Raw genomic sequence first — 21,553 nt, forward strand, 5'->3', positions numbered from 1 at the left:
TCCATATTTCTTCAGGCACTCTATCAATCTAATCCATTTTTTCTAACAAAGAATACTGGGACTGAATCCATATACATTGACATCAACTTTACTACTAACTTTTGATTTTCAATATCACCTTGGAGACCAGCTATGTTATTTTCAATATCTGGGCTAATTTCTCTTTACATTTCCCAGGCAGCCTTCTGCACCTAACCTTGAGTTTTTGTTGTGTTTGAGGGATATTTATTATTCATTTCTAGATTCTGGGGGAATTCCAGGGAGTGGAGGGGAGAATGTCACTCTTTTTGTCTTCTATGTAAACTGGAGTTGAGGGTTGTCCAGACTGTATTAAAAGGGCTCTTTTCAGAGTCATTTGGAACCTTGAGGAAAGTGTTCTGTTTTTGTGTTTGGGTGGCCTGCAAGCCCTCCAGCCATCAACCTACCTACCTATTATAGGAAATCTCTTTGTCAACTCAGCTTCTGCCCTCAGTCAGCTTTGTTCATTTACTCCTGGAATTTGCAGGTAGAGTCTTCAACAGCCAGATCATTAGATAGCTTCTAAAGGGGTAGGCATTGCTATCTGATATAAAGGAACCATTGTACAAAGCATGTTCAGTTATAATTATCACACAGACAAACTGGAGAAAATTAGTTCCTTTCCTAGAGATTTTTGAATAAACTTCTTTGGAGATTCACCTGACAGTAAGTGTCTACTATGACCATGTAGCCATGTGGAGGCTGATGAGTGCTTTTCTATTTAGATATCTGAGTAAAACTCTAGAGAAACAGTTGGGTATAATAAACAGAACATTGGCCCTAAATGGAACCTGATAAGCCATGAGTTTAAATCCTAGCCTTGTCACTCAGTAACTCTAAGACATTGAGCAAGTTACTTGCAAACTCCTTGGATCTCAGTTTCTTCATTTGTAAAGTGGAGATAATAGCTCTCTAGATAAGTACCAACAGAGATGATATAAGTGGGTCACCTGGCACCCATTGGGCTCGCAGCAAAGATTGGTTTCCTTTCCTTCTTTCTTTCTTCCAAGTGTCCTCACCTGCAGAAAATAATTTTTTTTTACCAGTGTTTTTCAAAAGGCTAAAAATTCACCCAAACTTCATGGGCATAAAAGGACTCCACCAAATAACCCTTTAACAAGCAGTCCCATAAAAGCATCTGGAAGAGATATATTATTTCTTTTAAAGAGCATAGGGTTTAGCAACAGAAAAGTTCCAGAGAACAATGTTTTTCAAGCAGTGGTTTTAAAGTGGCTGGGAGGTCAAGTCACAAATAATCTAAGGTCCTTTCCAGCTCTAAAATTCTGTGATTTCATGAAATTGCAACAGTAGCTACAAACCAAGGCTTCCCTTTATGACTCAGAAAGGATTGCAGGCTCTGGGCTGGCTACTTGGCATACCAAAGATTTGATTAAAAACCCACCACCTTCAAATATTAGCTTTGGGATTAGCAAATCAAATAAATGCATATGATAACTTAGTCAGATGTGGCTAAGTTGTTTTTGTCTGCCAGTACATTCTGAGACAGTAACCAATAGCTAAGCAAACTAGCAAAGAGTCCATGAAGTTGAGAACAGGGAAAGGGGATATTCCCAGCCCAGTCTCTTTATATCTTGATTATTGATTGCCACAGTCTATGTGAGGGAATTGAGCTATATGTAAAATAAGAGATCTTTGGGAAAAATTTATAAAGATGTCTAGTTCTGAAACTAAGAACTCTCAAGAAAATCCAAACAAGGATGCTGGGGTAAAAATGATTTTAATTTCTTTAAAAAATAGAATTAATTTCCATTTAGATGAATTTTTAAAAAAATGAGTTCTAGAAAAGTTGGTTTTGCAACACTAAGCATTGTTTGAAACAATTTATTTTCAGTGGTTATTTCAAGATGAGAAATGGAATGTAAACACTCAGGATATGACAATATCTCTTGTAAGGAGTGAGTGAGTATATGAGTGTATGTTGGGAGAATGTCTTCCTTTGAGAGGATAAATTTTTTCCTCTTGCCTTGGGAGTTTATTCTAATGCTAGAAAATACTGCAAGTTTTAAATATCATTTCATTCTATGAAAACATGGATTCAAAAGTCACCTTTTTCACACTGGGAGTTAGGGAGAATCTAAGTAATTAAGTAACAAGACCACAGATTCCTAAAGATACTTCAAAATCAAGATATTCCTGCCTAGGGAAGTAACAGCCTGTAGCAGCAGACAGCTGCCAAGACAAGCATGTTTTAAGCACCTACTATATGCCGGGTTCTGCTTTGACACTTGTGAAGGAACTGAAACCCTGGAGCTCTGTCAGTGCCCCCAGATGGTGTTCTAATTTACAGGAAAACAAAATACTGTTAGGGTGAAATGGAGTCTTCTACGCAAACCTGAGCAGATGAGAGATCTAATTTAGGTGAAGCAACATTACATAGTATTCAAAACTACTGCAAAAGGAATTTGCTTAATCATAGTGACTTTTTAGACCTTGGACTATTCACCTTCAATAAATTTCTACTGAGTGCCTACCACGTTAAAAGAACTGGGAGGGTATAAAAAAATGATAAAAAATGTTTCTGCCTTTTATTATCATCTAGAAGGGCAGAATATTTATTGTCGTTTTAATTGAATGCTATGTATAATTATTAATGGTATAATTTTCCAGCTAAATTTTCATAAGTATGTATGTAAGAAAGTTACTTGATGGTTTTAACTTTACAAAAGTAAACAGAGCGACCCAAACTTAAAAGATGTCAATCAATAAACGAAACTGGGAATAGAAAAGAAAAAACAAAACTGGGAGAGAGTACACTGAAATGTTCATAGTGATGTTTTTATCGTGGTAGAAACATGAATGATTTTGGTTTTCACTTTTATTTATTTTTTTTTAGAATGAGCCTACATTCTTGTATACTTAATTTTGTGTTTTTTAAAAAAGTTTATTTATTTTTGGCTTCACTGGGTCTTCATTGCTGTGTGGGCTTTCTCTTGTTGTGGCGAGCAGGGCTTGCTCTAAGTCGCGGTGTGCGGCCTTCTTCTTGTGGCGACTTCTCTCGCCATGGAGCAAGGCTCTCGGTGCTGGGGCTCCAGTAGCTATAGCACTCAGGCTCAGTAGTTGCAGCTCCCAGGCTTAGTTGCTCCATGGCATATGGAATCTTCCCAGACCAGGAATTGAACCCATGTCCCCTGAATTGGCAAGCAGATTCTTGTCCACTGTATCACCAGGGAAGCCCCTCTTGTATACTTTAAAAATTCCTTAGAAGAAGGATATGAAGGAGGAAATAAAGTTAAGGAAGATGAGAAGAAGGAAGAAAGAAAGGGAAAGGAAATAAATCACACTTGAGAAAGAATATTTTTCTTTCTGCTACTCACACTTCTGAGAACGCTAGCTATGTAGGCCATAAACCCACAGCTGCTCATTTTTTCATGTGAAAGTTATCAGGTTTTTCCCAGATGTGACAGAGATTATGGAGCCATGGGTGATTAACATCTGGAGGGGATGGACAGATAGACATCTAACTTGAGTACTATAGAAAGAGTTAGAATGATAGAATGGTTAAAGGAAATGGGAGGCTGAGCTTACAGCTGTTGGCCCAAATTAATTAGAAGCAAGTGAAAGTCCAAGTGAAAGAGATTGGGTCCAGGGAGTGACAAGTAGATGAGGATGGGGTCTAGGACAGAGGCCAAGGGAGGAGCAATGCTGGGGAAAAGGCTGGCCACGTGCCATGTGATTGAAGTGCATGGATGTGAGAGTGATCACCAAGTTGAAGGCAGGCTTGGGGTCTGAATCACCTGCTAGAATGATGCCTAGAGTTTTTTGTGGTGCCATCACAGACTCTTTGCCAAGTTAGAACTCCTAAGGGAAGCCTAAAAGGACTTTTATTAGGGGAACCACTTCAGAACAACCTGCCTATTGGTAAAGGTTGAGATTTGCCCCTGAGTTTCTCCTATGCAGAGGCCACCTATGTCTCATTTATGTCATTTCTGCTGGCAGTACGTGGTCCCCAGATGCATTAGTTATTAATAGATGCAGGATACCTTTCCAGAATTGCTGCATGAGTTGTAGTTCAATTTTTTCTCACAAACCCAGGTTTCTGTAGAGCACCATCAGACTGAAATTCAGTTAGCTTCCATGCTATATATGGGCTAAGTGGTATGGTACTGAAACAGATGGGTTGGAGATACATTTTAAAAACCAGAGTATTCCACAGAAACATCTAGATTTCTGATATTGGTTGATAAATTAGAAAATCTGTAACATTAGGCCCTGACTCCTGCGAAGTTACAATGGGATAGAGCTGAAAAAATGGCATTCATCCATCTCCTTCTTTCTGTGTGACTGGACTGTTTTTCAAAAGGATTGTTTTGCTTACTGATAAACAGAGACACTTCGGAGCAAACAACCTTCTTCCTCCTCTAGATTTGAGGTTTCCATGACTCCTAAAACTCTAGCATTATCTGGGTCCACGAAGGCAATAAATTGAGCACAAGATATTTGGCTGAGGGTGGATGGGTAGAAAGGTGAAAAGAACTTGGGTTCCTTATGGCATTATTGAGCCATTCAATTAACCTGCCCTAGAGCTATCATATTGTCAGATTTCTTGTTAAGATGATGTATTTTGTTGATTCTATGTTGCACTTTCTTTTTATAGTTCGACATCTCTGAAATCAGAATGTATTTTGCCATGGTAATACCTTACAATGACTGCTGGCCAGAGGTGGTCCTGACAAGATTGTCATTGCTGTGCATGTGTCAAATTGATCATTATTCCCCAGGCCATGACTGACAGCTGCAGCTCCTTGACAGTTGAGTCAACAAACCATTGAAGGACATTCATGTTAGGGATCTTGTTTTTTGTCTGAACATCTTCCATTGGTACCTTCTGGAGAGATAAAGTAAACACCACTATCAAAACTTCCATAATGAATGTCGGTGTTTGGAAGAAAATTCAAGAGACAGTAGTGGGACAATTTTTCAAAAACGCTACATCAGCAACACTTTGCATATCACAGAGGATAATACTGGGTAGAAAAAATATGGATATTGATGACTCTGAATTTAAAAATGATTCAGAAGTTTCAAAATCTGAAAATGAAAATGTCTTAAGAATATGAACTATATATATTTGATTTATGGCTATATATACTTATACTTCTAATGTATATATGTGTTATATGATAGAATATATTTATACATTTTACAGTTCTCTTACAATAGGTATAAAATTAAAAAAAGTTAAGTCATTAGGATTGTGTCAATCCTAATTGGCAGTGTTTTTTTTTCCTTCTCTCTTTTTTAGTAGTTCATAAAATAATGACATGTGTTCCAACTGGCTTCTTACATTTGACAGAATCACTGAATTCTTTGTTATTAAAGTTGTGGCCTTCTCTCTCTTGCAGTCAAACTTCCACAATGATGTAGCATATATTTTACAAATATTTTACATGTAGTAGCTTTCATTTTGGGTTTTCCATGTGGCACTAGTGGTAAAGAATCCACCTGCCAATGCAGGAGACATGCATTTAATCCCTGGATTGGGAAGATCCCCTGGTGTAGGATATGGCAACTCACTCCAATGTTCTTGCCTGGAAAACTCCATGGGCAGAGGAACCTGGTGGGCTACAGTCCACAGGGCCACAGAGTCAGACACGACTGAGCACACACTCACGCAGCTTTCATTTTCACTCCCTAAAGGAAAAGGAGTAGAATAGGTTAATGTCCCTGAAGTGTGGGAATCTGAGTTCTCCATCTGGTCTCTTCATAAACAATAGATACTAGTAGTGACAGGACTACTCTCTTTTTTTTTTTTTTTTTTAGGACTACTCTCTTGTTAGTGTAAGCATATGATGAGTAGGGTGAGCAAGGGGAGACTTGTCTCTCTGTGAGCTCAGAAGATATCTCTACATCCTCCCTTTTGCACTCACTGTTCAACAACCAGTAGTTGTGCTCCTGTGTTAACAAGGAGTATCTTCTGGAAACGAAAATGTGCCAGCATCCTTGCCAATAGATTTCTTAATTAGCTTGCTGATACTCTTAGCAACTGATTTAGCTATTGTGCTAGAAATGAATTATTTGAGTTCTTTTTTCCCACAGCACCCCCTTTATGCTCTCTGACTGTTATAGGATCGTGGTGCTCTTTGATTAACCCATCATAATTTCCTAAAATAAGCAAACATTTGAGAAAATGTCCACGGCACATTACTGCATTGCTTAAACTTGCTGCTAATTCTGTTATTCCTTGATACCTAGCTCTGTCTTAACAATAGTGTTAATTATACCACTTATTTATTCTACAGCTATGTGTTTTCTTTTGACGTATTTCCTCCTCACCAACAAGATTAGTTGCCTCCCTTCAAAGAAGCTTCACCATGGGCATTATTGTTGGGAGAAGAAATATTTCCTACTTTTCAACCTGTGCATGCCCTAGTCATTCATGTCTGAGAAGTATTCACTACAACATGGGTCTTTTAGAGTAACTAAGCAGGGACAGGGAGTTCCATCCTTGTGATAAAGTACATGTTTGCTGTTAAATGCAAGTTCTTCATTTGAAAAGGTTGAATAGAATGCTATTTTGAAGAAGAATTCCAGTTAAATTTAGTGTCAAAAAAATTCAGTCCAAGAATAGTTCCTGGCTTTAAGCCTACGTCATTTCTTTTGTTGTGAATTGGATGTGTCTTCATTCACTGTAAGCATATCCTGCAGTGTTTGTCCTTCTGTGAACACATATTGATGGTTTTGTTGGCTTTAATAGTATTTGTCACTTCCCTGGTGGCTCAGATGGTAAAGCGTCTGCCTACAATGTGGGAGACCTGGGTTTGATCCCTGGGTGGGGAAGATCCTCTGGAGAAGGAAATGGCAACCCACTCCAGTACTCTTGCCTGGAAAATCCCATGGACAGAGGAGCTCATGGGGTTGCAAAGAGTTTCATTTCATTTCCTTCTAAAATGACTTATCTAAATTTTATTATTGCCAAACAAGCAAGACCTTATTTTTATTTTAATTTTTAAGTTTCTGTCAATTGTTTAGCCAACTTCTGTCATAAAGTTGGGCTGCTCTATTCCCTACTGTTACCTTCATCCCTGTCTAGAAGCCATATCTACTCTTCTTCTCAGTACTTCAAAGGAGATAGCCTTAAAAGACAACCCTCTGTATTTTTGCTAACAATTCTTTTGATTTTAAGGACTGGAAAGTCTACCAATGTCCTGTCAGTCTCTCTGACCTGCCCTATGTCTCCTTTGGCTTCTCCTGTTCAGTTCTTTCTTTGTTCCTTAATGACTGCTGGAGGAAAACTTCTGTTTCTTTAATGCATATTTGGTGCTCCTGGGCCCTGCCCTAAATGTCCTACAGATCCTGCTTAATCCTTCCAACTGCCTTAAAGATAACTATTATTATCCCAAAGTAATTAGACAACTAGCCTCAGGTTACTCAGCCAGTTAATGACAAAGCTGAAGTTTACAACCTCATTTGCCTGACTGAAAAACTCTGTCTCTAGTTATGAAAGTAATATTCAGAACCTCCTAAAGAATATGTTAATTTTGGGGAGATGTGGAATTTCTCGTCCACTTTCCTTATATTCCTGACATAGAAACACAAGAATGACTGTGTCCCTGAGCTTCGTTCTCCACATATTTGATGTGTGATATTTTCTTATATTTTACTTCAAATTTTACTACATCTGAGATATTGGCACCAGATTTTTGTGTTAATTTCTAAATTAACTTTTCTCCAAAATTTGTAATCAGTACATTTCTTGTCATAATTCTGCCAAAGTATCAGGATTTCATGATAGGCCCTGTTTTATAGTCCTGATTGAAATTCTTGGCTCTCTATCAGATTTTCCTGGTACAAGCTGAAACACAACAACAGGCATCTGAAGGTGTTGTGTGGGGTAACAGGCCATCTTTCAGGCTTCTTTGGACTGAAACTATATACCAAAAATAAACCTAACTTAATACAGTATGTGATATGGAAATGCTAACATCAGTGTTTGTACAGGAATCAATACATCTGGTCAATTGATGGGGTTGCTGAGAAAAGCCTTGAAAATAACAAGAGCAAGGTAAATAGGTCAGATTTGTCAAATTCTGCAGCAATGTCTTCATTGGACAGGCAGGGCAGCTGCCGATTGTTCCTGTGATTCCTCCAACTCAGCTAAGTGTTCAGAGTCTTTGGGATTCTACTCCAAAAGAGAAAAATTATAGGATAATTTAATTCTGGGATCAGTAAGCTTCAGGATAGGAACAGATCTTCCTATTGAATATTGTGAACTCAGAGTTACACTAAAGAAGAACTCAGTCACCCTAGGGAACAAATCAACTAACATATTTGGAAGAGAAAGGAGGACAATTTTTATGTGACTTTTAGCAAATTTGCTCATTATCTCTTTAATATTTTCTGGGCTGTTGACAGTGATGAGTATATCAAATTAATTCTTGGATGGTTTGCTAGACTGACTGAGTTTGGATCTCTAGGAGCTGTAAGCAAAAGCTCATCTAATCCAGTTGGATCAATTCCTTCTCTCCCATCCTCTGTGTATCCCCTGACTGTTACCCCCAACTGCCGTAATTAAACATTCTTATTTCTTGGCACTGTGTGGACCAGAGAGTGTCTCAGTGTGAAGTCTGCCCATGGGATATTATGGAAGTCTGAAAGTGTATGGAAAATTACATGTTTATGAACAGCTGATCATCTTTCTGGAGAGAAAGAAAGAGAGATCTTAGTTTTTATCAGATTCTGAAAAATCCTATGACACTAATGGTAACAAACATTGGTTTCAAAAAATTGCGTATTTAATGACTATTTCTTTTTTTCCTCCTGTTGTGTGGAAGGCTACCCATTGATAATATTAATGAGCTCAGACTCTAAGTGCTTAGGATACATCGGTGAACAAAGTAGATTGCTGTCTCTCTAACAACCCCTGTCCCATCACAAGTTGAAGTTCAAACAAGAGAGTAAGATAATTAGAAACCATCAAAACAGATGGGCCAAGAACTTGCTAATAGTGGTAGAGAATGAACACGGCCACTAGATGGATACTTACTGTCAAATTTGTGGGTTTTAAAAAATTTGTATATATTGATTTTGGGAAAACTTTTAATTGGCGTTTCTTGCCCTTGGAGACAGTTGGGGAATCCCGTGGCAGTTCTTTGTCATTCTACTTTGCTGAGTTTGTACAGACGTCCAAGTAGTCCCCAGCTTGCACATCACTCTGTCAAGCACCTGGCTGGTGCATGCAACACGAGAGCTCATGCCATCCATCCACACTGACAAGAGAGGAAACGAGAGGCATGGACCTTGACAAGTTCTGTCGCATCCAAAAATGAAATTGATTCAGGCCACTAAAAAACTCCAAGCTCTTTCATTAATAGGCCCTGGGAAGCCACAATAAATCAGCCTATTAGGGTGCAACAAGGGTGCATATTGGTGTCTCAGTTAATGTGGATAAAGATTTCAGGACACACTGCATATATCAAAAATTTTACACACGCTGTTTGCAGAGTTTTAATGAATACAAAAAGCTCGATTGCTGAAAACCAACACAGCCCAGGCCTTACTTCATTTAGCTGTCAATAAAATTGTCTCATTTTATTTTCTAATGGTTTATCAATACTGGTAATTTGCCACCGGTTATAAAAGGGAGGATGGGGGGAGGGAAGGAAAGGAATTTAAATAAGCCCAGCTAACTAGAAAAGAGCTTGGTGGGCTATTTTTCTGCATAAGTTAATGACCAGATGATGTGAGGAAGTGAAACCTCCATTTCTTCTTAGACTACAAATATCAACTTTACTTGGAAGAAATACATTAGGTCAGTGGTGCACTTTTCTCTGTAAATCTGTTACTGCTTTTTGATAAAGGGTGTTAAGGCATTGTAATCTAGCCTTTCTTAAAGAAGTTCAGATTAAGGGAAAAATGGCTTTGCTTTATTTATTTTTTTCTCCAAGTGGAATATAGCTGCAATGTGAAGTTTTCCAGCAGAAGCCAAATGCAAGGTCTCACCTGCCATAACTGCTTTCTATAAAATACAGAATAAACCTAAAGCCCCTTTCTGAAGCACGGGAGGAAACACTATCCTTGTACGAAATGAACAAGTCTTACCTGTTTTTCCAGTGTAGTAAGGGAATGGCTTCTAATCATTGTTCTTCCTATATAATTACATAGTGTGTAAAGAGAAGGGCACTGTTTATATTTCCCTGGATGCTATTTATGTAATTTTTTGAAAAACAGGTTCATGATGATTACGTAACCATGAGAGCTCATTCATTGATTGATTCATTCAATAAACATTTGTGGCAGGCTAATGGATTAAGTTAATGTAGAAATTAACCTGCGCCTTACTTTATTATTTTTATTATTATTTTCTTGCTCTAGCAGACTTGTTAGAAAGTGGATGAAGAAGTATTTGTATCCTTCACCCACAGAGGAAAGGCAACCAGCTTCCCGTGTTCTCAAGTTTAGACTTCTTTGCCAGGATAGTCTTTTCTTCTCCTGTCCATTCCCCTCCTCCCCTCTCTCCTCCTCCTTCTTTCTTTTCTATTTCCCTTTTCCTCTGAGGCTATCAAGGATACAGAAATTTGACGAGTTCTTTACTTAATCCCTTTGGAGGTATTTCTTGGCACTTAAAGGAATGCTTCTGAAATACTCTACCTTTGGCATAGGCCTATCCCCTGCTCATGTCTTTCCCTTCCAGAGGTGATAGTACCTCAGAAGGAGGGTGGCCACCTTGGTAATTTAGGTGGTTACCCTCATATGCTGCCTCCTTGAAAGCAAGGGGAAAGAGATCCCTGAGGGCCAGACAAAGGCGAGTAGAGAGGATGACAGCCCCCTCACCCTCCTAGAGAAGCAGAAAAAGCAGTGTCTGAGGTAAGTGATGCTGACAGATGACCAGAGAGTGAGCCCCGCCCCCGCCCCCCCCCCCAACCCCTGCCCGACTCCCCCCGAGCATTTTCATGGACTGCCTGGGGAGTCCAAGGACAGAGGAATATGCCCCAATAAATGACTACACTTGTTTTCATCATCAATTGACAATTGAGGAATCAGAGCAGCACAAGGTTTGTTTTAGAACTGCTAAGAATTGTCACACTCCTTAGAACCTGTGTTGTGCAGCAATTTCTATTTATGACCCACTTATTGAGCATCTTTTTTGAGCTAGGCCTTATGCTAGGCAGATGGGAAGATCCACTACCTTCCCTCAAGGGAATCTGCGTCTAGTGGGGAAGGCAGACAAATGAGCAGAGAACTGAAGCATCACAGGAAAGATTCTCTTCTTGTGGTGTGAGCCAAAGGCAATGCAGAGGAGGGGCGGCTGAGTCTGCTTGCTCCTTGAAGAAGGGTGATAAGGGAGGAGAGGAAGGGCAATTCAGAATATGGATCAGCATTTGCAAAGTTATAGCCTGTGGAAGGTGGCCCTGTGTCAGGGACCAGCAAGAAGTTCCGTGTATGTGAGGGGGCTGCTATATCGTACCTGGTGTGAAGTGATAAGAGCAGAGGCCCCCCCACAGTCTTGGGTAATGAGTGACATCAATTTAAAGAGCATTTCAGAGGAGTTTTTGCCCAAGGAAACAGGAATGCTTGACATCATACAGCTTACATATGAAAGACATTTGATAGAGGATTTCCCCAAATTTGACAAAAGTACTAAAAATGAAATGACATTGCTAATAGTAAGTTGTGAGGGTGAAATAAATTTTCTAAATAATAATTAACCATAAATTATCATTAACAAGTAAATTTTGATCAACTATGTTATAGGGAAAACCCAATTATCTTCCCAGTGTCTATATAAAAGGCTATTATACAATTTTGTCATAAGAAGAGACAGTCAAAGATTACACAGCCAAAAACATAGAATACAAGTGTTTATAGAGATTTGCCAAACAGATAATGAAAACAAATCTTGCATTGCTTTTTCCTGTTTGTATATGTGTGTATGTGGTATTTCTGGTTTTAGTTGGCTTTAAAAATTGGTATTTTTGTGCTTTTGCTCTTCATTTAAAATAGTCATGCTGCCCTACTTTGTGTTACAATTTTGTATTATCATTATTATAAACAAGCTCCCCCACCCCTGCAAACTGTGTAAATTTTAGGTCCCCCCTACCCAAACTGATCTTTAGGTTAGAACAGAGATGGGAAGGGTGGGCTGGGACCAGTTTGGAATGTGGTGGAGAACCTTCATGTTCACCTGAGGTTTCACATCTATTCATTTTGTTGAAGAGGAAACTTGGCCCAGAGACATCAAGTGACTTCTGAAGTTCTGAGTATGTTGGTAGCAAAGCCAAGAGTAGGACCCCAATTCTTACTTCTCTGGCATGTCTTCCTTTTCTTCTCTTCTTCTCCCCCTTTCTCTCCCCCTTCAGCTCCCCTTCCCTCCTCCTTATCATCATCATCATCAAAAGGTAAAGACAAGTTGATTTATTTGTTTTGGCCAGCACAGTGTTTAAAAAATAACTCAATATCAAAACTTTTAGGTGGGGCATGCTTTCTTCTATTCATATAGTTCCTTTCACTCCCATCTCCTTCACTCCAGTGACAGATGTGTTTGTCCTGTGTAGCTTGAAAAGGGATCTGGGCAACAGCAACAGTACTTGGGGAGCAGAGAGGCTTTAAGGCTCAAGCTCAAGACCGTCTTTCTGCACAGCTCTGCTAGGAGATGTGTGTTCCCACATGAGTGTGTCATAGCGATATCCATCAGGGACTCTGGTCTCCGTGCTTTGCTAAGTTGCTTCAGATGTGTCCGATTCTTTGTGATCCTATGGACTATTAGTCTTCCAGGCTCCTCTGTCCATGGGATTCTTCAGGCAAGAATACTGGAGTGGGCTGCCATCCCCTCCTTCAGGGGATCTTCCTGACTCAGGGATCAAATCCCCATCTCTTATGTCTACCTGCATTGGCAGGTGGGTTCTGGGTAGGAAATGAACAAAAGTCACATTTTACCTGCTGATCATCCTCAAATTGTGGTGGAAGCCAGCCATGCTGGGTGTGTGTGAATGTGCAGTCCTGGGCAGGGGAAACTGACACAAGAGGAATGAAGACTCTTTGAGGGACAGTGCTACCTGTTGTTAGGATGGCAGGCCCAGTTAAAGAATACCTTGGCGAGGGACCACTTGTATTTAGTTTCAGCCCTTGGCCACACCCCACCTGACCTTTTAATTTCCAAAGAAAATGCAATAATTGCAGATGTTCTCAAGATAGCAAATGGCCCAAGAGCTGGTATATTTTAAATTATGAAGGCAGCTAAAGATTCAATAACGAAAGAGATGAGTCCAAACCATTAAATTGCTGTAAAATTTCTGGCTGATATACATAGAAAACAGTCTTATTAGTTATTAGCCAATCGACACCAAGGCATAAAACTTTTAAAAAGGGGAATGGATTTGGCCCCACTCAGTTCTCTTGTTGATATCAGACTCCAGATCCTTCTGTAAGGCACCTGAAACTATTTTGTTCAGGGACATAATATCTAAGATATTATGAACTCTGTATTGTTCTTAAGGACGTCTATGTTTACCTAAGACTTCAACTACATGCCATGTTGAATTTTAGTACCTCAAATCCACATAACAACCTTACACTCTTTTTTTCTGTAAGTGAAGAACCCAAGGCCCAGAGAAGTTATTACAATCCAAGGCTACACACTTTCCCAGTAACAGCAGAGTTAGGATGATAACTCAGTTCTGTCTTGTTCCAAAGCCGTCATATACTTCTGCCTGAGCACAACTGCCATGAATGAAAGTCAAAGACAATGAGTACTAGCAAGGAGTACTTTTCTGAGGGTCTATGTTGCACCTGGGTAGAGGTCCATGGGACTCAGGTCATCACCCTGCAGGCTACCTCATTATATTTAGTTCTATGCTCTGTGAAGCTTGCATAGATGGGCTGGGGACTACCGTAGTGTTCAATGACTACCTGTTCCTGAACATTATGGATGTTTCCTTACTCCTATGGACATCTGGACCATCAGGGAATAGGGTCACTGAGTCACCTTGTGATCATATCTGAGGGCTGTATCCCACCCCCCCCCCCACTTCATTATCTAAAGATTTGGGAGACCTCATCCTCCTCTGCCACCACCATTCTTGTATCCCTACCCAGAAGAGGCTTTGCACACATACCTTCTCTTTTCTTTGTCAGCTTCTCAGAATAGGAGTTGCCTATAGTGGAGAAGGAAATGGCAACCCACTCCAGTGTTCTTGCCTGGAGAATCCCAGGGATGGGGGAGACTGGTGGGCAACCATCTATGGGGTCGCACAGAGTCGGACATGACTGAAGTGACTTAGCATAGTGAACTGACTAGCTGCTGTCTTAGAATCTGATGTATTTTATGTGAATGACTAGATCTGATAGACAGATTGCCTGATGAACTATGGACAGAGGTTTGTGACACTATACAGGAGAAAGGAATCAAGACCATCCCCAAGAAAAAGAAATGCTAAAAGCAAAATGGCTGTCTGAGGAGGCCTTACAAATAGCTGAGAAAAGAAGGGAAGTGAAAAGCAAAGGAGAAAAGAGAAGATATACCCATTTGAATGCAGAGTCCCAAAGAATAGCAAGGAGAGATAAGAAAGCCTTTCTCAGTAATCAATGTAAAGAAATAGAGGAAAACAATAGAATAGGAAAGACTAGAGATCTCTTCAAGAAAATTAGAGATACCAAGCGAACATTTCATACAAAGATGGGCTCAATAAAGGACAGAAATGGTAGGGACCTAACAGAAGCAGAAGATATGGAGAAGAGGTGGCAAGAATACACAGAAGAACTGTACAAAAAAGATCTTCATGACCCAGATAATCACGATGGTATGATCACTCACCTAGAACCAGACATCCTGGAATGCAAAGTCAAGTGGGCCTTAGGAAGCATCGCTATGAACAAAGCTAGTGGAGGTGATGGAATTCCAGTTTAGCTATTTCAAATCCTAAAAGATGATGCTGTGAAAGGGCTGCACTCAATATGCCAGCAAATTTGGAAAAACTCAGCAGTGGCCACAGGACTGGAAAAGGTCAGTTTTCATCCCAACCCCAAAGAAAGGCAATGCCAAAGAATGCTCAAACTACTACACAATTGCACTCATCTCACACACTAGTAAAGTGATGCTTAAAATTCTCCAAGCCAGGCTTCAGCAATATGTGAACCATGAACTTCCAGATGTCCAAGCTGGTTTTAGAAAAGGCAGAGGAACCAGAGATCAAATTGCCAACATCCTCTGGATCATTGAAAACGCAAGAGAGTTCCAGAAAAACATCTCCTTCTGCTTTATTGACTATGCCAAAGCCTTTGACTGTGTGGATCACAATAAACTGAGAAAACTTCTGAAAGAGATGGGAATACCAGACCACCTGACCTGCCTCTTGAGAAACCTGTATGCAGGTCAGGAAGCAACAGTTAGAACTGGACGTGGAACAACAGACTGGTTCCAAATAGGAAAAGAAGTTCGTCAAGGCTGTATGTTGTCATCCTGCTTATTTAACTTATATGCAGAGAACATCATGAGAAATGCCCGGTTGGAAGAAGCACAAGCTGGAATCAAGATTGCCAGGAGAAATATCAATAACCTCAGATATGCAGATGACACCACCCTTATGGCAGAAAGTGAAGAAGAACTAAAGAGCCTCTTGATGAAAGTGAAAGAGGAGAGTGAAAAAGTTGGCTTAAAGCTCAACATTCAGAAAACTAAGATCATGGAACCTGGTCCCATCACTTCATGGCAAATAGATGGGGAAACAGTGGAAACAGTGGCTGACTTTATTTTTGGGAGCTCCAAAAGCACTCCAGATGGTGACTGCAGCCATGACTGCTTACTCATTGGAAGGAAAGTTATGACCAACCTAGACAGCATAAGCAGAGACGTTACTTTGTCAACAAAGGTCTGTCTAGTCAAGGTCATGGTTTTTCCAGTAGCCATGTATGGATGTGAGAGTTGGAGTATAAAGAAAGCTGAGCACAGAAGAATTGATGGTTTTGAACTGTGGTGTTGGAGAAGACTCTTGAGAGTCCCTTGGACTGCAAGGAGATCCAACCAGTCTATCCTAAAGGAGATCAGTCCTGGGTGTTCATTGGAAGGACTTATGTTGAAGCTGAAACTCCAGTTCTTTGGCCACCTGATGTGAAGAGCTGACTTATTTGAAAAGACCCTGATGCTGGGAAGAATTGAGGGCAGGAGGAGTAGGGGACAACAGAGGATGAGATGGTTGGATGGCATCACTGACTCAATGGATATGGGTTTGGGTGGACTCCAGGACTTGGTGATGGACAGGGAGGCCTGGCATGTGTGGTTCATGGGGTCACAAAGAGTCGAACACTGAGCGACTGAATTGATTGATTGATTTATGTGAATGACTTCTAAATATAGAAAACAGTTAACAGTCACTAATTCTAAATTCTATGAGGAAATCAAGGCCCTGTCCCTCAGAAGCCCTCACTACAATCTTCCAAGGAGAGGAGCTCAGATATGAATCAAAAATGGAGTTGAGTCATGGACACATAGTGTTGCCTCCAAAATTGTAGGTGAAATTTTAAGAGACGTAAAGCTGTTGTAAGTAGAGCAGAGGCAATATTCTCTAAGTCACTTTGGGTTCTATTTGCATCTTACTTTCCCACCCCCCCAGCAATTGAGAAGTGCAGGACAAAGACTGTGTAGTGATAAAGAGGGCATGCTTCAAATTGGCAGTATCAGTGTGTGAACTCATGATTTCCAAACCATTTGTGTGTATACATGCATGTGTGACCACATCAACGTGTATATGTATCTATACAGATATGTGTATATATATATACACAAGAGTATCAGTTCAGTTCAGTTCAGTTCAATTGCTCAGTCATGTCTGACTCTTTGCGATCCCATGGACTGCAGCACACCAGGCCTCCCTGTCCATCACCAACTCCCGGAGTTTACTCAAACTCATGTCCATTAAGTCAGTGATGCCATCCAACCATCTCATCCTCTGTTGCCCCCTTCTCCTCCTGCCTTCAATCTTTCCCAGCATCAGGGTTTTTTACAGTGAATCAGCTCTTCGCATCAGGTGGCCAAAGAATTGGAGTTTCAGCTTCAACATAAGTCCTTCCAATGAATATTCAGGACTGATTTCCTTTAGGATGCACTGGTTGGATCTCCTTGCAGTCCAAGGGACTCTCAAGAGTCTTCTCCAACACCACAGTTCAAAACCATCAATTCTTCTGTGCTCAGCTTTCTTTATACTCCAACTCTCACATCCATACATGGCTACTGGAAAAACCATGACCTTGACTAGACAGACCTTTGTTGACAAAGTAACGTCTCTGCTTATGCTGTCTAGGTTGGTCATAACTTTCCTTCCAATGAGTAAGCAGTCATGACTGCAGTCACCATCTGGAGTGCTTTTGGAGCTCCCAAAAATAAAGTCAGCCACTGTTTCCACTGTTTCCCCATCTATTTGCCATGAAGTGATGGGACCAGGTTCCATGATCTTAGTTTTCTGAATGTTGAGCTTTAAGCCAACTTTTTCACTCTCCTCTTTCACTTTCATCAAGAGGCTCTTTAGTTCTTCTTCACTTTCTGCCATAAGGGTGGTGTCATCTGCATATCTGAGGTTATTGATATTTCTCCTGGCAATCTTGATTCCAACTTGTGCTTCTTCCAGCCGGGCATTTCTCATGATGTTCTCTGCATATAAGTTAAATAAGCAGGATGACAACATACAGCCTTGACGAACTTCTTTTCCTATTTGGAACCAGTCTGTTGTTCCACGTCCAGTTCTAACTGTTGCTTCCTGACCTGCATACAGGTTTCTCAAGAGGCAGGTCAGGTGGTCTGGTATTCCCATCTCTTTCAGAATTCTTCACAGTTTATTGTGATCCACACAGTCAAAGGCTTTGGCATAGTCAATAAAGCAGAAGGAGATGTTTTTCTGGAACTCTCTTGCGTTTTCAATGATCCAGAGGATGTTGGCAATTTGATCTCTGGTTCTTCTACCTCTCTAAATCCAGCTTGAACAGCTCAAAGTTCATGGTTCACATATTATTGAAGCCTGGCTGGGAGAATTTTGAGCGTTACTTGTTAGTGTGTGAGATGAGTGCAATTGTGCAGTAGTTTGAACATTCTTTGACATTGCCTTTTTTAGGGATTGGAATGAAAACTGACCTTTTCCAGTCCTGTGGCCACTGCTGAGTTTTCCAGATTTGCTGGCATATTGAGTGCAGCCCTTTCACAGCATCATCTTTTAGGATTTGAAAGAGCTAAACTGGAATTCCATCACCTCCACTAGCTTTGTTTGTAATGATGCTTCTTAAGGCCCACTCGACTTCACATTACAAGAATATATCTGTGTATATATCAATACATGCATGTATTTTCTAGCTTAATCTGCCCAAAGGAACTAGAAGCAAAAAAAAAAAAAAAAAAAGAAAGAAAACCCTCAGTATCAGTGAGCATACCCAGTGCTCAGATCTTGGCTCCTAATATCATTTTCCACTAAAATACCAAGGACTCCTCAGAGAAATCTGTGACCAAAGCAGGTAATATTCTAGAGGTTCCTGGAGTATCTTGTTATGCCCGAAAATAAGGAAATGTTTTAAAAAATTATAAGCATACATCATAGTGATAAAAGAAAGCTTGAAATATTAATAGCTCCCAGTGACTAAAGTTGGAACAATTTGAAAATATAAAAGGAGCATATGAATATAAACCACTAAAGGAAATAGAAATTCATGTAACTGTATTGATAATAAATAAGTAATTAGTAGATGAAAAAGGAGGACTCAGTGCAGAATGTCAAGATCTGATCAGTAAATGTGCATGGATTATAAGCCTCAGAAAATCATCATTTTATAATCATCTTCAAGAATGGTTCAGGCAAAAATCATCAATGGCTACTCTATTAAGGGGGTTGTTCGTATGAGGAGCAGGATATTTTCATGTTCTTAAACTGACTTCTCACCAATTGCTTATTAATTTCAAAGGGAATAGTTGTAACTATATGTTGTAGAAAATTGACAATGTCTTGGATAGGTAAAGAAAGTTAAATCCTCAGTGAAAAGCAAATAAACATTGTGAGCTTCCAGAATATGGTACTAGGAGATCACAGTATCATTTATGGATATTCTAGCTGGAAATGAATTACCTAAATGTAATTATGGGAAAACATCTGACAAACCTCAAATCAGGTATTTTGTACTAGAAAAAAAAAGAAGAAAGGCATGATATTCTTCAAAACATCAGTGTCATAAAAGAAAAAGAAAGGCTGTAGAAATGTTCTAGATTAAAGCAAACTAAAGAAACATGACAACTAAATGCAAGACCCACTACTAGACTAACGCCTATTGTAGAGAAAAAAAAAAATGCTATTGGAGACATTTTTGGGTCAATTGAGAAAATTGCATTATAGATATAGATTAGATTAAAATTTTCTGTTAATGTTAAATTTACTGAATTAGATAACAGTGATGTTGTTATATAAGAGAATATCTCTGTAAGGAAAGATGCTTTCAATTATCTAAGGGCAAATGAGCATGATGTACCCAGCTTTCTTCCAGCTGGTTCAGGAAAAATATTATATATAATGCTCATTGGGCATAAAATATACAAAAGTTATATATCAATAGAGGTGAAAAAGAGGTGTACAGAAAAAGAAAATAGGGTAATGTTAACAATAGGCCAGTCTGAGTCAAGAATATCAAGTGTTTTTGTATGATTTCTATCCTTGATAATTTTTGTAACTGTAAAATTATTTATAAATCAAGAATTGGGAGAGAGAGCAAGAAAGAGGGAGCAAGAGCTATCCAGCATTGATTATTATTGTTCGGAATCTGGCTGTTTTCCTGTCTATGTGAACTTAAGCAAGTTTTGTAACCTCTCTGCGCCTGTTTCCTCAAGTGCGAAGTTAAAGCAATAGAGCCTTCCCTTGATTTTTTGTGGGAAATAAATAGGGTAATGAAAGTGTTTACTGTTATTAACTTGGATGTCTTTTCACTAAAGAGTTGTCTTAGCCTTGGGAGATAAATTAGGATGGATGTGACGCTTGGGGTGAGAGGCTCAAAGCAAGATATGGAGGGAGGTCTGTAGGCTGGGACTTGAACTGAAGATGCTTGAGAAGCCTCTGAGAAGAGGCTTGTTCAGATCACCTGCATCCCAAATTCAGAATTTTAGAGCTACAGCCAGAGGTACAAGTAAAGAGTGTACATAAATACTCACTTTGAATGCAGCAGAAGTGGTGGCAATTGTGGTAATTGTTGAGATTCCGAAACTTTGTGGTCTTCTAGAAAATAAAGTCCGAAAAAACCAGTCTTTGGAGGGTGAATATTTCCCTATAACAAAAGCAGCAGTGAAAATAAATTTGGTGCTTAGAAATAGGACAATTATAAATAAACCTAGTACAAGTTCTCCCAAAACAGAGGTTGCTTTGTAAAGAATTCTGTCAGTTAATGAGATGCTTAAATGACAGGATCAGGCAAGAGGAGAAAAATGTTGGCGGAGTGCTTAAGAGGTTGAAGGCCGATTCTGTTGTGCCCACGTTGGTTTCCTAATTTGGGTAGTTTCTCTCACAGGCTCCTTATTTGAAGACAACTTTGGCAGTGTTATGATTAGAAACATAATGCATTCCACATGTGCCTGGAAGCCTGAGAGGCCAAATTTCAGGGGTTTTAGTGATGACTGCCAAGGTGGTCCCCTGGAAAGCCACCTTGCTGCGACCCTGGATCAAGTCACAGCTTCCCTGGCTGGTTGTGAATAGTGACTCTTAGAGGGGGCAGGGCAGGGGCTTGACAACCTTTGTTTAGTCCTGTCTCTGTGCTTGCCCTCCTGCAGGCCTGGGCAGGGACACCAGGAAGGCATCGATTTGTGCCTGAGGGGGTGGGAGTAGAGAGGGCTTCATGGAACCCTTCTCCTTCTGTTTACTGCCTCACTTCCCCCCTGACCTTTTCAGCTGGTGCATTATTACACAGTAGAACACTTCTCTCTCCCCTGGGCAGAGCAGTGTGGTGAGCAAGAGGCCCAAGCATAAACTGAAATTGCTTGGCTCAGCTGCTTATTGGCTTGGGACTTGGGAAGAACTGGTTAGCCTCTCAGCACCTCAGTTTTCTCAGCTGCAAATGGGGTAATGCCTCCAAGGTAGTTGTAAGGATGAGAGGAGGTGACGAGCATGAATTGTCTACAGCCCAGCCTAGGTGCCTAGTGGATGGTTGTCAGCATCATTCTTCTAGCACTTGAGAAGAGGCACAGACTGCCCTTTCTAACTCAGTGCTTCGGGGGTCAGCTTCCAGGTCCTAGCATAATCTGTGATTATAAATTCACTCTCAGAGGCCCATCAGCTGATGGCTTGTACTAACTCCTCTTCTTTATGGCTTTAGTAGTCCTAACCCCCTGAAATAGCAAACCAAGCTGAACCTGCTCATTCCAATGTAATTAATATTTGCCATGCAGTACATCTCTGCTTAAAATGTTATCTATTCAAATCATACTCACAGCTGATTTGCATTTCTTTCTAGCCTTTGAAGAAGACCCATTTCTTTTTCTAGGAGTTAGATTCGACCACTCCTCAGTAAATAAGAAACTCATAGATGTTTTTGGAGTCCAATAAGTCTCATGTTTTAATATATATAGATA

At 40.0% G+C, this 21,553-nt stretch overlaps 1 long non-coding RNA gene across 1 annotated transcript; it reads right to left on the bottom strand.

Annotated features, from left to right (window-relative positions):
- Positions 1–2,886: 2,886 nt before the first annotated feature.
- LOC122676153 lies at positions 2,887–20,385 on the bottom strand. Its single transcript, XR_006335452.1, has 3 exons — positions 20,144–20,385; positions 5,554–5,670; positions 2,887–4,864 (listed from the first exon to the last, which is right to left on the bottom strand). It is a non-coding gene; the product is annotated as an uncharacterized LOC122676153 (long non-coding RNA).
- Between the last annotated feature and the right edge of the window lie 1,168 nt (positions 20,386–21,553).

The sequence above is a fragment of the Cervus elaphus genome, chromosome 19 (assembly GCF_910594005.1).
Source record: "Cervus elaphus chromosome 19, mCerEla1.1, whole genome shotgun sequence".
NCBI lineage: Eukaryota > Metazoa > Chordata > Mammalia > Artiodactyla > Cervidae > Cervus > Cervus elaphus.